This window comes from Embiotoca jacksoni, unplaced genomic scaffold (assembly GCF_022577435.1).
Source record: "Embiotoca jacksoni isolate LCO1_2020_lvr unplaced genomic scaffold, fEmbJac1.0.p SCAF_53, whole genome shotgun sequence".
NCBI lineage: Eukaryota > Metazoa > Chordata > Actinopteri > Embiotocidae > Embiotoca > Embiotoca jacksoni.
Genome location: NW_027185407.1, coordinates 1,356,945 through 1,374,999, shown reverse-complemented (window position 1 = coordinate 1,374,999; position 18,055 = coordinate 1,356,945).

The following is an 18,055-nucleotide window of genomic DNA, read 5'->3' as shown; positions in this document are numbered from 1 at the left end:
AAAGAAAGACAGTTCTGTTGTAGCAGCAACGAGAAGTCAAGATGGATTAAATAGAGGGACAGAAATACCTGCAGACAGAGAGTAAGAGACACATTGACCAATGGAGGACATCTCATTAAATACAAAGTCATACTTACAGTTTGTAGTTCTACTGGAGAAGGTCGTTTCTCTGGTAAACTAACAGAGTGAGTGAGCAGCGTTTTGGCTGCTATCAGGTCCTGAAGGTGGGCTGAATACAAATGATGATCTATATTTAAATTATGATCCATATCGAGCTCCAGAATGTTTTGGTAGATATATTTTGGTAAACGTGGTGAAATGAGCGCCCAACAATTTATTGAAGGATCCGGATGATGAAAATTTGGTTTCAAAAATTGATGGAAACGAAAAAGGTATGAACTGAGAGTGATGGAGTTTCGGTCGAGAGGGGCGGGGCACGGCAGCCCTCGGTGGAGAGGGGCGGGGCACGGCGGCCCACAGCAGCAGCCCTCGGTCGAGAGGGGCGGGGCACGGCGGCCCACGGTCGAGAGGGGCGGGGCACGGCGGCCCTCAGTCGAGAGGGGCGGGGCACGGCGGCCCTCAGTCGAGAGGGGCGGGGCACGGCGGCCCTCAGTCGAGAGGGGCGGGGCACGGCGGCCCTGTACAAACAAAGCTTACCGTTTTTAGAAAAAAAAATTAAATACATTAAAATGTTAGTGCACCAAAACTGATCAGAAAGAAATGGATAGATGCGGGAAAGAGCCATCAGCCCCTAAGTGGGCACGGCGGCCCACGGTCGAGGGGGGAGGGAGGGTGGTCCGTCAGGGGAGGAATGAAGGATAAAAATGAGACTTACAGTTTGTAGATCTGACTGCAGCTTTGACTCACTCAGGATCAATGTTGAGGTCCTGAAGCTTCAGAACAGCAGTGGTGTCCTCATGGTGGGTCGTCACATGGTCTCACTGCACCTGTAATCACAAGATGTGTTGAAGGATTAGAAAATGATGCTTTGCTCCTATAATAAGGCCAGTGAGGGAAGAACTGGGTGGGCCTTTATCAAATCATCAATTAGTTAAACATGGAAACTTTAAGGAGGTGTGGAGGAGCCACCAACAACCAGGAGCAACCAACACACCACACTAAGGCAGGCCTCCATCCAGTTTTACACACACACACACACACACACACACACACACACACACACACACACAGGACTAAACTCTGACTTAGACAACTGAACGCACCACCTGGCGCTCTCTAATCCATTGAAACGTCGTGTCGTCCTCACCTGTGCGCCGCAGCCACGTCATCAAACCCTCCAACAGACCTGCTCGACATACGCCTGTATCAAACTACGAGACACGTGGACAGTTGACTCACCTGCTGAGGAGGTGCAGCCCGGCGGGCTGAGCGCGAGACGCCGTGCAGAAACAGCCTCTCTGGACGGCTTGGCGTGAATACAGGTGTCTCACCTGCAGACAGGAAGAGACGCGTGTCTCCTGCTGAACTCGTCAACAGAACTGGAGGACAGCCGCTGAGCCTCGTGGACGTCTTCATCTGCGTGAAGTTTCTGTCCAGTTGATCAACGTCCCTGCGCGCGCTCAATCAGCCACACCTGTGTAAGAATTAATCAAGTCAGCCAATCAGAGAGTCGCTGCTCATTTACGCGAACAGCAAGTAAAGGTACACCAAGTTACGACAGATGCTAAAACTTCCGGTATACATTTCAAATTAAAAGCCTTTAAAAAAAAAAAAAAAAAAAATTCCGTTGAAGACGTGTCTGTTTCTCAGATCTTACTTACATACTAACACGTACTGTTGCTTAAACAAGTACGTTCCCGCTGACAGGTTTGGGGCCATGCGGTGCACTGAGTACCAAAGTAGTGCATTGAAAACTTTCAAAACACGTTCATTTGTGAATAAAATTAATGAACACAGCCGGCAAATATGTTGGCTGATGATGCATTCAAATGCTGCGGTAATTTCCGGTAAATGTGTGTCATCTTAAACAACACTACCCAGTCGAGGTCCAATTGATTACTTTATTGATCCTTAAAGGGAAAGCATTTCTCATAAATGACAAAAAAAACAACGTATCAAACAACATTATTTCATATTGATAATTTATTTGATTAATTACAGAACACTGGGATTCAGTCATCACAATCAATGTGAAATGTTTTATACATGTACCATATCCAAATATGTTTTCAGAATTCTTCTATCTCTCACAGTGTTCATGTTCCAGGACACTCACATGGAAAAGTGGTACCAAGAACAAAGGGATGTTCCTGAGATCGAATATATGCACCAATCATAAACGTGTACATTTTAGAAGTAACATATTTAGAGTGAAACAACACGCTTAATTATAGATAAGTAATATACACTCTTTAACCAGAAAATTGTGCCTGATATAAAAATTCTAAAAACAGATTTGAATTCTGTATAACAAATATTGTAAGTCACCTATTTTAATTTGTGTGGTTGCCCAGTGTAATAAAGGTAAAAGTATCTGTTGGCTGAGCAGAAGATGGAATAATCAGCTCATAAAAAGTCATGACTCCACACGGGAGGAAACACAACAACAGCAGCTACAAAGGCATCCTCATGCTATGATTAATTTGCAACAGACTTTATTACACTATGTGATCCTCCTATATTAAGATGAATTAAAGAGCAGCTGGAGTTGAGATTTAATTAAGATTCCACGTTCACCTTCTGCTGAAGTACCTTTGCTACTTAATTTAAATTAGACCATAGCCCTGGCTAAGTGTGGGATTTAAAGGGCTAACGTGTGCTGATATCCTTGCTTTGCCCTCTACGCAACACTCCAATTACAGCCCACGGAGAAATAACCATATTTTGAAATGTTGTCTCTGAGCAGAACTGGGTTATGTCTGAATAAATCCCATCAGTATGAAGACACCTCATCAAAGGTCTTTACACTTCAAAAGGAAATGTTATTTTACAGTAAACCTTTATTTATTTATTTTTTTTTCTCTCACTCAGATATGTATATTAAAAGCGGTGTGTAATAGTGAAGAGACTTCTTATCTCTTTCACCACCCAGTTTCTGATAGTTAAAGTCTCTTGGCTCCCTCCCATCCACTTCCATCTCCTCCTCCTCCCACTAACACATAACTATTACATAAAGTTATGTGTCTCCTGACTTTTATCTATCAAAACTAGCAGGTCACAGTTTTTCAGTGAACTATAATGAAACAGCTCTGCATGGATTGGCACCAAATCTGGTCCTGAAATGTGGAATTCAAAGATGTATATTGTCATTTTAGTGTTGCAATGATTTTTTTTTTTCCTGCAGGATCACCAGCAGGTTGACATTTTTGCTTTGAGTGAAATAACTTGAAAGCTAATAGTTGAATTTCCATGACATTTGGTTCAGACATTTCTGTTCCCTGCAGGATCAGTGGTTTTAACCTCTGTGATTCTGCCATCACTGAAAGCTTCCCACAGGATTCAGCCTCTGAGGACCAGGACCTGCACGGCATTACAAGGACGACCAGGCCAGCATTTGTTGATATATCTTCATTGGCAGCAATGATTTTGAAATAATAAGAGCAGATAAACAAGCCAACATTTATGGTTAGCTCAGCCTTGAAATGCCAAACTTATGATATTATGATCCAGTCGTAAAAATAAACGAAAGCAAACTTAGATACAGTACATAATTCAAGATGAACTTTCAGTGGGAGTAAGAGATAGTTTAAATGTTTAAAACCTGTCAGTCAAGTTAACAAAATGATTTCTTGTCAGGTGAAATGGTCTTGTATATTTGGATGAGTTCAAGTGCTCGCTTACGGACATGGACAACTTTCTATTTAATTTATGCAGTGAAACCATATCCAACATATATCCAAAATAGATATATATATATACATACATAATCCAAAATAAATCATTGTGTCAGTCACTGCTAGAAAATCTCACAAAATTAGATGGTTTTACTGCATAAATTAAATAGAAAGTTGTCCATGGCCACGTACACGAGCACTTGAACTTTACATTACAAAGTAGAGCGAAAGAGAGAAATTTGAGAGGACAGTTTTCCAGAAATATTCATTTATTGAACCGTCCACAGCCTGAATGTTTTTTTTAAAGCCTCTGAACATCGTCTCCACTGAGGTCCATACACGGATTCATATCCCTCTAAATCTGATTACAGCGCTGGATTGACAGACGAGCCGACACATGACGAGACGCCGGCGACATTTGGAATCCCGTGGTTATGAATAGTTCTGAAAATAAGAAAATAAGATGGTAATGTTCGAGATGGAGCGGCAACCGATGTGATCGACATCTCAATATACACCACGTGAAGGATGTCGATTTAATCTGAACGTGGTGCTGAAGCTTTACGTCCCGACTCGACGCCTCCTATCTGTGTTTGCAGTTGGCTCATCAGAGCTGTGACAGGTTGATTTCTGCTGCTGCATCTCTGAGATTACTTTATGAATACATCCGCTGGGTGTGACAGCTGGCGGGGGCCATCGCTCCTGCTACTCACAGCTTCCCATACATCAAACCTCCGGTGCTGGAAAGCAAATTAATAATTTTTGCTTGATTATCAATTCAAAGAAATAATATAAAGTAGTGCGCTACCCTCAGTGGCTTTCACTCCCACCTTCAGGAATGTTAATTGCATTGTTGGGAGGAAAAAGAGTTTCTGGGTGAGCAGCGATAAGAGAGAAGCTTGTCTTTCATTCTAATTTCATCATATGCCCACAGATCTCTGTCTCTCTGGACTCAACAATAGAATCTGCTTTTGACTGAACTCATCTTTTCTGAAACCAGTTCTAATTATACAGAACCATTACTTCTATCAAAATGTTCACATTTGGTGGGTCGGACACGCACAGAGCTTGGCAGGTTTTAAAATGTCTGTTGAAGGACTTTAATGACCCCGTGGGGAAGCTGATTCACAGACACACTGGGAGCAGTGGGCAGCCACAGATTGCAGCTCCCTGGGTGCGACTACAGATCTTTGGCCAGTGCTTTGGTCGAGACTACTGACAGAGTATTAACCCCAGACAACCCAACGACTGTCTGCTCTGAGGCAACAGTTATGGTTTGAGTTTCTACCTTGTTTTAACTTAGGACCTGTATGTGGACACAGAGAAACCCTTTTAAAGTAAGTCAAGAGAAAGAAACACATAAAGCGTATTTAGGTGGCCTTGTTTACCTTTGCTGAAGGTCTCTGTATGGTTAAAACAAACTAGGCTGTATGACGATAACAGCATGTTTTGTCACATCCGAACATCAGTGAACACAGGTTGTGGTTTTAGTCTCTACAGTCAAGATCATTTCAAAACTCAGAAAGACTTCAGTGTACAATAACTGTACTGATCTGTAGTTCAACAAGACAAACAACCAAAGCACAACTTCTACAACCACAAATTAACATCTTTACATTTCAGTTTATGTGATTAAAAGATTTCCAGGTTGAATTGAAAAATATTGTCTTGTAATTTAATTTAAAAAAAAGCTGAAAAGTATGAAATCTTTGAAATACGACATGCCGCAGTGATATTTCAGTGTAACATGATGCATCACAGCTCAGTCACACATTTTTCAGGCCGCATTTTAGGGAACTGTAAGTTATTGAAAAGCTCTCCCCACTCCTTTGCAAAGTGAGGGGTCATACGTGAGACTTATTTCTTAATAAGACGCCTCTTATTAAAAGATTCATCAGCTGTGTCTAGGAACGTGTGCACCCATTTTTGGGGTTGACAGATGCCCTTTAGGTAAGTGACTCTCCCCGTTGAGCTGGCCCTGTGCAACATCTATCAGCCGGGCTTAAAAAAGTCGATAAAATAAGAGCCGCCTACAAATGAACACATTTACCACTTCACTTGTCGGCATCACCTATGCAGGGCAGCGCTCCAGGGAACAGGCAGAGGGAGGCTCATTGAAGGAAGGTCTGATTGAAATAATGGAAGACTTTGGACCTGAAGGAGGCGCAGGAGTGATCACTTCACTTCCTGCAATCTTCTGCTTGTCCCATATAGTGGTCAATGTTTCATCGCCTCCAGATCAGCGGCGCTCCTGAGAGCTGCTCATTGTCAGGTTCATCATTTCAAACACGTCTGAAGAGTAAGAAGTTCGAACGTCCCTGTGTTGTAGTCCAGAGGGTATTTCTGTGGGGCTCGAGGCGGACACACACAGAACGCAGCAATTTATCAGAGCTCGTTGCTCTTTTGGCACATCACTCAGCTGTATTTACCTTCGTCTGATGTTCTTCGTCTATTGCCTCATACATTTGGGTGACGTGGCCATCTAAATGGTGCAGTGGTCAGCACCGTCGCCTCACAAGCTCAAACCTCAGCAGGACCCTTTCTGTGTGGAGTCTGCCTGACTTTCCATTTTCTCTGGGTACTCCAGTTTCCTCCCACAGTCCTAACACACACGGGTTTGGTTTATTGGTGCGAGTGTGAGTGATTGTTTGTCTCTGTGTGATGGACTGGCGACCCATCCAGGGTGCACCCTGCCTTCCCCCACGGTCAGCTGCGAAAGCCTCCAGCCCCATGTGACCCTGTGGAGGATAAAGAGGGTATAGATAACGGATGGATGGACTTATAAAGTGACAAACAGCTACTGGTCTGATTACTATCACAGACTCAGTATTGACTAAATAGGCAGACAGAGGACCTAATGCTTTCAGTCTGGGGGCACAGATTTAAGGGGCTCTATTTTTGTGAATCGCAGCACAAACGCAGGTCTAAGTTCTGTGTTCTGGAAGGGCAAGAAGGTGGTGCAGACTTTTTTGGTAATAGTGAAAACAAATATAGACGCATCTGGCAAAGTCGGAGGAATAGATAATGAGATGGTGCGTCAGTCATGGCCCATCAACTGCACCAAACCAGAAAAGACAAACATTTCTAAACATTAAATCACTATTAGTCGGCACTTGCAAACAAAAGGATCTTCCCACTATGAGATCTCCATGATGCCACAGTTTGTAAACAGGTGAGGTGCAACTGCAAAGCCTCCATAGAGACCAAGCTGCAAAAACATAGTGCTTTATTTCCAGATACAAACACCTCTGGCTAATTTGCAGAGCATAACTCAGTCTAACCTTCAGAGCTAATTCCACCCAGCGCTCCTCTTCCAGTGTCATGTTCATTTATTATAGCTGCACTTATTGGAGAGGTCAGCGTGGAGGTCACAGCCACCGCTGACATGTCCAGCCCAGGTGGAGCTCCAGCCAGCTCCTCTCTTTTTTGCTGCGACCCCCGACGCCCTGCAGGTGTGGATGTGAGGTCATGCAGCCAGTTGGGAAGGTCATAGGTATGCAAATGCAGAAGTGCTCATTAAAACAACATGACTTCAATTTTACAGTCCTGCCAAACTGTAATTTCGTAATAAAATAAAGTGAAATAATTTTGCGTGCTATGCTGCACCATGTCCTAATTATACATTTTTAATTGGTTTTAAGTTTGCCATCGCATCAAAAGTTGTCAAATTCATTGGGTTTATGACACATATTTCATCTGCAGTCTGTTCATTCATTATTTTGCTGGAATGTGTTTACATGCAATACTTCAGATAAGTGCCCACATTTCACTTGGGGCACAACAGCAACTGGGTCAAAACAGAGACTCCAATTAAAAAGAAGGGCTTGTCATTCTGGGTTAAATAGCACTGTCAAAGACATTCTTTTAACGTCTGGATTCAGTTTATTCATTTCTTAAAGAACTGGAGTAAAATAAAAAAAAGCACGGAACTATTTACTCCCGTGTTCAGATTCGTTTGTGAACTAAGTGACTTATGTGGCTAAATATTTTACAGTCAGTCGTGGCAGGTTTTCCACCAACTTCTTCTGTGTTGCTTTGCTGTCATCATGCTCATGTTTTGTAAAATGATTTATCAGAATAAATTAAAACATGAATTCCACCCAAATGTGTAATAGAGGAGGGATTATTTATTTTATAGATGATTGTTAAAATATACTACTACTACTAATAATAATTAAACATAATTCATAAAATACATTTGGACTTGTCACAAAGTCTCTATAGTTTCTATAAGCAGGTTTTATGATGAACATAAACCAAAATGACGTTTACATGTTGGATTCAGAATCAGTTTTATCGTTCTTATCCAAACACTTCAAAGTTATGACAGAAGAACAACAATATTAATCTATTTTGGTTAATGAAATGCGCACAAAAAATATGCAGTGATGCTAAAAGCCATTTAATGTCACCATACATAACCTAAAATACCTTTTCTATCACACCGATACAAGAAGTCTAATTTGGGCTTTCGATCTTTGCTGGTTCATCATGAACTACGGAAGACGGGTCTACAGTCAAACACTCAGACAGAACTTGGAAATGAACCTTGACACTAACACGACATGATCCTGTCAAAGGGGTCTTTGGTTTTTTCCTTCCAGTTGTCACTCAGGTGGGAATTGTTGGGTTCCCTTCTATAATGTTAATACATTTCTATTGTAAGGACTTTACTATTTAAAGTGCTTGTGTTGGGATTTGGCATTGCATAAATAACATTTTATCTAAATTATTTGTTAGAACCTTAATCCAGCCGAGTGAACATCAACATCATTTTAAACTGAGTTTGTAACACAAGCTATCGGCTCTCCGATCCTAAGCTGAGATAACTGTGACGACAACATCAGGAAGTCCTTCTCAGACTTGACCAACCTCATCCTTCCCAAATACTTCACACAAGCAGTAATTTAAGTGTGAAACCGGTGAAGTGCCCCTTTAATCTTGTAGCCCTCCCGGAAAACCCATAATTCAGAATTCAGATAGTCCGTCTGCCATTTCCTGCCGACGACTGAGAACACCTACTTTTCAAACAATTGCAGCCGTTGCTTCTTCCTCCCACAGGGACGGAGGATCCTCTGCTCTCCACACCTGCTGTCTGCAGCAATCTCCCACTGAGGAACCACCAGGTACGCCGTGGGCCGTGTTTACTTCTGTCTCCAGAGGTCTCTGGAAAAACGTCCATCATCCTTCCTGTAAAGTTGCAGAAGAGGTACATGAACACAGATCTGGTCCTCCTCTGTTCGCAGCTCTCTGCACAAGATTTGTATTAAATGTCACTTCCTCTTTCAACTTTGTGCAGGTGTTTAAAAGAATAATCCCAATTATTAGAATAATCAATCTTTGGATCAGGGCTCAATTCATTTTAAAGTTTGCAAAGATATTATCTCAGTTTATTTCACAATATCAAGCATGTCCCTAAATTAATTAAATAATTATTTGTATTTGGTCCTACACGCCTAAAAAACTGTAAATGTAAAAAAAAAGCAGCTTTTTCGGGATGTTTGTAATCGTAGCAGTCACAGTGTGACACAGTGGTAGAAAACAAAATCCAACCAGGAGACACTGAGGACAAAAGGCCTGAAAGCATCACACAGACTCCATCAATATTCACTAAAATTGTGTCAGGTGCACCGCAGTAAACCGCTGACTGAGGTGAGCTGCTCAGAGACACAGTACAAGTGTTTGGTCCATCTGAGCAGCTCCCAGGTATGAGTGTGTGTCAGTGTGAGGTCTGTTCGTTGCTAAAAAAAAAAAAGGCTGTTTTTACTTTAGCTGTTGGAACCAGTGTGAATAAAACACATTCTGTTGCAAAGTCCCTGATGTGGATGTCAAAAATGAATTTAGACTGTCACACCAGAGTCACACAACCACAGTGAGATGCATGAAATTCAGCTGCAGGTGAGTGTAATGTCTCACAAAGCTTCTCTGACTCACTTTAGGACAAAGCACGCAGGTACTGTTGATTGCCTACCTTACATGTTTTAATAAAAAAATTAAAGGAACATTTATGGAAACAAGATGGAGAATCCAGATGGTTTTGATGAGCTCCAAATTGTTTCTGCTGTGCCACCATCCGACCACAGTTTCCACTTTTTGGCTGAGAAATGTCCCAAAAACGAATCACTGGATTGTTTGGAATTTCCAGAACACATTTTTTCCTGCAGGAGCCTTTTGTCCTCTCTGGACTCTCCATGAACTCAGGGAACCATTGAATGGAGTTCACAGATGCCATCAGAGCTGCTCCTCAACCTGTCATCTGAAGAGAGTTTACATCTCTGGAGGACGAATATCCTTTCCTTTGTTCAAAGAGCGTACTTACGTTCTAGAACTCGGTGTTTTAAGTGCTTTCACGATGACAAGTATCTGGATGGTGTCCTCAAAATGGTTAAAAAATGTAGTGTGAAATGTGGAACACTTTCACTTGTGGTCCTCAAACTAAACAACTAAACAACTCAGTTTGACATCAGTCTAAAAGTTTGAGATATTTTTCAGACTCATTTTTAAAGGATTTGTTTTCATGTTATTTTGCCATTTTCCTCTTGGAACAATACAGATTGCATAATGGATGCATGCAGACTCCAGTGGACTAGAACAGCGGTCATCAGGTGAACCAGGTGACAGTTTACTGGTCCGCAATCAGATTTTTGGGGAACGTGTTTGGTAGTCCAGTTCCAGTTAATTAAACTTGAACCTACTAGAAACCTGGTTAGTAGCCGGCACTTTTCATTTTATCTTTCTGCTTCCTTCTTGCTCTGCTTAAATCCCGAGTAAGCTTCAACAAACACTTCATTCTGACTGAATACATTTTATTTGATTACAACTGAAGGCTAAAAATATTTGGCTACACAGCCAGCAGCCTCCAGCAGCTTCCAGCAGCCTCTAGCAGCCTCCAGCAGCCTCCAGCAGCAGCCTCTAGCAGCAGCCTCCAGCAGCCTCCAGCAACCTGCAGCAGCAGCCTCCAGCAGCAGCCTCCAGCAGCCTCCAGCAGCAGCCTCCAGCAGCCTCCAGCAGCAGCCTCTAGCAGCCTCCAGCAGCAGCCTCCAGCAGCCTCCAGCAGCAGCCTCCAGCAGCAGCCTCCAGCAGCCTCCAGCAGCAGCCTCCAGCAGCAGCCTCTAGCAGCCTCTAGCAGCCTCCAGCAGCCTCCAGCAGCCTCCAGCAGCCTCCAGCAGCAGCCTCCAGCAGCCTCCAGCAGCAGCCTCCAGCAGCCTCCAGCAGCAGCCTCTAGCAGCCTCCAGCAGCAGCCTCCAGCAGCCTCCAGCAGCCTCCAGCAGCAGCCTCTAGCAGCCTCCAGCAGCAGCCTCCAGCAGCAGCCTCCAGCAGCCTCCAGCAGCAGCCTCCAGCAGCAGCCTCTAGCAGCCTCTAGCAGCCTCCAGCAGCCTCCAGCAGCTTTGTTCCACATTCTCTCATTTACGTGTCAGTGTAAATCATATAAATGGGATCCGGCAGCTCATACTCCCCATAAATTGCAATCACTTGATTACAGAACTTGGGAGAGACCATATACCCAATCTACTTCAACACTACTGGAAACCAAGCTAATCACTGTCAGACTGTTTGTTTTGAAAAGTTACAAACATTTCATATTGTGTCTTGAATCTTTGTCCTCCTGTTAAACACCACATCATTAAACATGCCCTCAGATTGTGCCCTCGGAAATGAAGAGGGGGTTTCAGATGCTGTTGGACGATCTAACACATCGAAGTACACTGAGGCCTTTGCTCTTTATAGAGTCATCAGTTCTGCAATAAAGGTCTATTATCCATGTCTGAGTGATTCTGGCATTCCTGCCTTGAGAGAGCTGATAAAACTGTCTTGTTTGCTCCAAAATGAACGGTCCTCAAGCGAAGCCACATCCCAAAGCAAACAGCTTTGTAAAAGGAGTGTAAGATTGCGAGTCCCAACTGTAAACCAAACCAAACCTCTGATTTCCATGAGCCAGTATCTTCTGACTTCAATCTATTTCCAATGATATGAGTACATGAACTGTAGAACCACTGAAGGATGACTGAATCTGTAGCTATCCACATCATTAAATACTGTTGTGTGCTTTTACAAGGATCCCTGTCTTCACAGGATAACAAGGGCAAAACAAATGTGGGGGACAGGAGCATTAAAGTGGACATGGACAGTGAAACCTGCTCAGACTCGATGCTGTCTGCTACGGCGAGCCGGGCTTTTTCACGCTCAATTTAACTTGTGTGCTTTTTGATCTGACTCACCACACTTTGGTTTTCTATGACATACTGTGGTTATGTAGAGCTGCGGAGGTGTGTCAGACACGAGGTGAAGTGAGAGTTATGTATGATGTTCTTTTTTCACCTGAAGTCCTTCATTAAAATTTGCCGCATATTTCAAGGAGAAAACTTCAAGTTATGGGGGACTGTGACCTGCTACTTGACAGCGACCTTTCAGCTGTCGACTCCAACTACATCACCGGTAAAAATTAAATTGCCTTTCCTTTTTATTTTTTTTAAGAGAGAAGTGATTAAAATGACACTGTTGTCAAGAAGTCCAAAGGGCAGACTGAGACTAGTTGGTTAAATCAATGGACATAAAAAGGTACTTTAAAATTAGATATGACATGCATAAATGAGTCATAATGCGGAGGCTGTGGTGACGGCTGGCAGTAATGTATGCATTTACAAGAATCTCATTACTTTAGCAGGATGGATTGAGATGCCTTTTGTGACACTGATCTTAATTGACAGAAATAAGATTTAAATGGCATCTAGATAACAAAAGCACTACTCTGTATTCAAAAAATAGTCCAACGGCCTCAGCATCTCAATGTGCTGATGGCCATCACCAGGGCCCACTTCCAGAGACATGCAGCAGGACTGGAGAAGGTGGAGACGTGCAGTAAGAACTGTAAACAGGACTGAAGTAAAGATCCTGCAGTTTATAGAATTACCAGCGAGCCGGTGGCTGTCACAGTTTGATCCTCTAGTTGTGCAAATAATGAGCGGTGCCTCTCAAGCAGACACAAGTACGTTGTTGCAGTGCAATAAATCTGTCTTTGACATTGGAAACTGCAGCATGCATCTGATCTCCTTCCAACCTTCAGCACTGGTTTCTTTATATGATGTGATCTTTAAAGGGCTTTAATATTATTGAAGTTTAGGGGACTGACCAGCAGCTGCCAAATGTGTTGTCGCAGCCACGAACAGATAACATGTCATTTGAAAAGTTGTGTTCAGTCAGTATTGTTCCACATTGGAAATTTGTCAAAAACAGACACACCATAGTGTTCTCATTCGGCCTCGCAGGCGTCGACCACAGCAGCATGCCGTGTAAACTTTAAGCCAAACCTCCATTATTAATAAACATATTTTAAAAATGGGCTATTCTAAAAAATAACAAATTAATACTAGTCTAAATCTAGTCTGTAAAAATAGAAAAATAACATGACAATAGGACAATAACTAATAGGACTACTGATGTCTCTACTGTTGTTGCAATATCAGAAATACTGCAGCAACAGGATCCAGGAGCTCCTGGATTGGGACCGCCACCTATCTGATTGGATCCAAACCTCCAGAGGCAAAATCCAAACCTTACATTTTAAAATAAATATGATATGCTTATGTGTCTTTTCTATCATTCTTTTATGTCCGACTGAAGTTACTTGTAAATGGTTTTCTATATTGGATGCATTTTAAATCCAAATAAAAGAGAGATATGTCACTTTGCAGGTCACACAGTGACATCATCAGCAACGAGGACCGAACTGGTAAAATGTTATATAAGTTGTATTTATATAAATAAGACAATCATATTGAATTTCTTCGAACCATTAGACCAGTCAGACCTTCAGCAGCCTGAAGTTGGTTTGTTTTGGAGAGCGTTGTTGTTTAAGAAATCAGATAAAGTATCTAAAGGGCTCCTGTAAGTGACCTCCACAGAAACCCAGCAGTGCATCTCCATTCTCCTCGGCGTGCAATCGTTTACATCTTCATTTGTCATATTGACGTTAAAACACAAAGCCAACTCGCTAACAAGCCAACGAGTCACAAAGGAGCAGTTTGAGTAGTTTGGTTTCCACCAGATGACCCCCGTTTCACGTGCATTTCCGTCTGTACCTGAGTAAAAAAAAAAAAAGAGCTAATTAACCCAAGTGTGTGTGTGTGTGTGTGTGTGTGTGTGTGTGTGTGTGTGTGTGTGTGTGTGTGTGTATGTGTGTGTGTGTGTGTGTGTGTGTGTGTGTGTGTGTGTGTGTGAGTGTGTGTGTGTGTGTGTGTGTGTGTGTGTGTGTGAGTGTGTGTGAGTGTGTGTGTGTGAGTGTGTGTGTGTGTGTGTGTGTGTGTGTGAGAGTGTGTGAGTGTGTGTGTATTTCGTCACCCTTGTAGCAGCTGGCCCGTATCTAATTGCTTCTATCTTGCAGCAGAAATAAGAGGCTGCCTCGACGAGGCTCCTGAGCAGCGCTGAGCGAAGGAATCAATGCTCAACTCACATCTTTGAAAATTGGCGAGCCATCACAAATAATTTATCAGAGGGTGAGAGAGGGGGCGTGTTTATGTGCCTGTTGTGCATTTGCACTCCCACCTTTGAAAATACAGTGCTATTTCACAAGTCGTATATCTCGTGGCGGGGACAGGAATTCTTTTGGGGGCAGGTAAATCAAGGAAAGTGGTCCTCAGAAATATCAATAGCCCGTCTGCTGCATTAGTTTCAGTCAATGACAGCTTGCTTCTTCTGCTTCTGCCCACTCGACACTTCAGATAGTGTGTAATCACTGGAAGTGTAATTAATGGTAATAACAAAAACCTGATTATATGTGAATGAAACGAGATTATTGAGCGATGGACACAGAAATTAGTGTTAGAAACCACATCAAGCGCTCAGATACTTTGTATTCTCTGTCAATTCAATGAATGCAGATGAGGTTCGAGTGGATTTGGCTGTTTACAGTCTTCCTCCAACCAAAACATCCACGACACACAACAAACATGAAGAATTTACTGTGATGGCACACATGAACCTGAAACCTGGGAGCAAAATCTGATAGAAGGCAGAGGAAATACCGTACAGACAGTTTTAGTGTCAAATCACTAAAAGTCCTATTTTAATCCAATGCAGAATTTTCTTGTTCTTTTTTTGCTATCGTTTCCACAAAATAAAGCCAGCTTGTTATTTACCTTGTGCAATTTTTGAATACTTTTGCACAATGTCTTTTCATTATGCCCATCTGAAATGAGAAAAATCAACCACTGTCCTGGAATTCCTTTAATCTTAACGACCTATTTATTACTCCAAGCATCTGCCATCATGTCAGCGTCAGAAAAGGCTAAAAACACGTCTGACTGTAAACAAATGAATTACATACAAAAAAAAAGAAAACATTGTGGAGTCTTCTGCCTGTTGGTCCAGAGAACATACAACTGAAACTGATTTCTACAAATGATGTGCTACAGTGCCAAATAAAAACACATGGAGGCATAATGTGCAGCTTCCTCGGGACATATTGGTCTCCAGTCTGCCAGTGATGTCATCAGGCATTAACGCAGTATTGTCCCTGTCCATCTCCAAGGCCACTCTGGGAGCACTTTTGTTCTTGTAACAGACACCGTTGTCAAGGACAGAGCAGTTGAGGGCAGGATGCTTTTTCTACTCAGCCACTTGTTCTTTGTGGGTGAGATCATATGTGTGCTGTGCTGTTGTCTCGGGTCTGCAGAGGGAGCATGTGTTAATGGCTGACAGGCATGACTCTTGTCTCCCAACAACACTATGAATACATGAATATAGAAGCATGTATGTGAGCTCAACGTGAGCCCACATGATAACGAATATTATGAGAAGTGAACTGATCTGAACTTTGCATGGCCTCTCCCCTGTCATTAATGTTTGAGTGTGTGAATGAGTTAATTGGAGTCAAGTTTGAAAAAACAATTTCACCATTCACCATTTACAATATGTCACAATGTTTATAATGTGTCTATTCTTTGTCTATGCCATCACAGCTACAGCACAATTCAGCAAAACCACAGATTATATTTAATAAATATTTTTGACAACTTCATGGGTAAATCATGAACTTCACAATAATTCATTAATGGCGTTTCTTTGTGTCCACCGTCTGTCTCACAAACCAGGAACCCTCCTCGTCCCTTCGATCAGGTAATCATCTGCGAAACACATCAAAACGGACCAGATGGACTCTCATTGTGTTTGTTGGGCTCACAGAGTGATTGCTGTTTTTCTACCCCAAAGTGCAGGATTAAACTATAGGATCAACCAGGGTACCATTTTGGCACAGTCGGAGGCTTTTATTATTGCGCCACTCATCCTGCTTCATCAGCAGCTGCCAGTTCATTCACGGTGCCAGAGACTGCAGAGCTTTTATAGGCTGCTAAACGGGCTGTGGAAAATATATTAACAGGCAACAGGGATGGTGCTCATTACCAAGTTTTTGGGACAGAATAAAGAGCATACTTAGGATTTTTTTTTTTTTATTACCAGTGTGCTAATATTGTTTTATTTTGGTACTTTTTTCTTTTTTACCCTGAATGAGTGAGAAAAGAAATCAATAATAACAAAAACAATAATATTTATTTGTCGAGTACTTTTCTAAACTCAGTACAAAGCATCACGAGCTCCAGCAGCCGGTACGTTATTCTGCTCACCTCCAATACTGCAAAAAGACTACATGTGTTCCCAACTACCGCTCAAGAAGTCAGAGGAACAACCAAACATCTGACAAACTGAGCAGGAAAGAGAGTAGTGCTTTCTGCTGCAGGTGGCAGACCTGGAAGAGCATATTAATAAGTATAATATGAGAAAGGAGCTTTGTGAAGAAGTGTATCTTTACATATATTTGAACAGACTTTAAGTGTTTAGTGTTGATGACCCTAAAACAACAGCGTTCTGGTGAAAGAAAGCAAAACTAATCGTTCAATGCGTCATCTGTCTTGTTTTGGGCTTTTATAATGTGAGATGTATTTTCCATTAAATCTGAGCAAATTAGGATTTTTCTTGACGTAAAATAAATTGACCAGTTAGAAACGAGAAAAGGAAAACACCACCTGAGCATTATGGACGCTGTGTTACTACCTAACATGCCTGTATTTTGGGGGTTATTCGTGTGTGCGGTCAGTCAGCCGGCTTCACATGTCACGATGCTCGAGGATGGAGATGCTTTAAAATACTTTTTCCAGTATTTCTACTGGGTGAGCTACTTCTTTTTTTTAAATTTAAAAAAAAAAAAAAAGCCTGGGTACTTTAAAAAAAATATTTTTTTTTCTCTTTAGAGCGAGTGTTCATAGAGCTGTGTGTGATGTCATGGATGGTACACTAATGTTCAGGTTTCAGACTGCAGCACTCGGAGTGAGCAGCCTGCAGCGGATTCAGAGACCGTTAAAAGCAGCGAGGCCTGAAAGCAGAAAAACGGCTTTGTTCTGCTGGCAGTGAGTTCACACACTTCATTTTTGGATTACTAAATTGAGGTATTCAACACTGACAGAACATCCTCAGCGGTGCTGGTGAGAGTCTCTCCGGCTGCTCGAAGTTACATGTTCAACTGCTGTACGCTGAACTATCTGATGATGACCTGCAGCTTCGTTCTTCACTCGCCCTCGGGGAGCAGCGACCTCTGTGATGTAAATTACGGCGTATGTGCTGTGACAAACTAGATTACACTTTGCTTATGCTGTGATGGAATAACATAACGAGTAAAGGTGTGCAAACAGTACATCCCAGCAGCAAGAAGCTGGTAAATCTGGAGCCGTCCCAGGAACAGCGCTGCAACGTGTTCAGCGACCGGACAGTTTGAAATACAATTATTTATATATTTTTCTGGGGATTCCAACAAATCTGTCCATTTTAGAATAATCTTTGTAGAAGAAGCAACGGTTTCTGTTTCCCGCTTTGACATACTACAGGTTGCAGGCATACATTGCTTATAATTTCATAACTCTTCAGGAGGAAGAAAGCATTTTTTTCAATGAGCTGTTAAATGCACCTAAAAATGCATCCACGGCTCTTTAGGTCACGACCGAAGAAACACAAACTGAATGTTTCTTCCCTGGATACAAGAAAACAACAGACAAGTTCATTTCCCTGAACTCGTTTAACCAAACTAACGATGCTGCATCTCAGAGTTTATCCAGTCGTTGGCCTTGTAATGAGACATGGAGTACTGACAACAGGTGGTCCATTTACAAACACAACAAGGTTAACACCAGTAGAAACACAACAGTACAAAGCGTCGGATCATCCACGACTACATTTCTGCTTCCTTAAAAAGTTGCCCAGAGTCCTCTCAACAT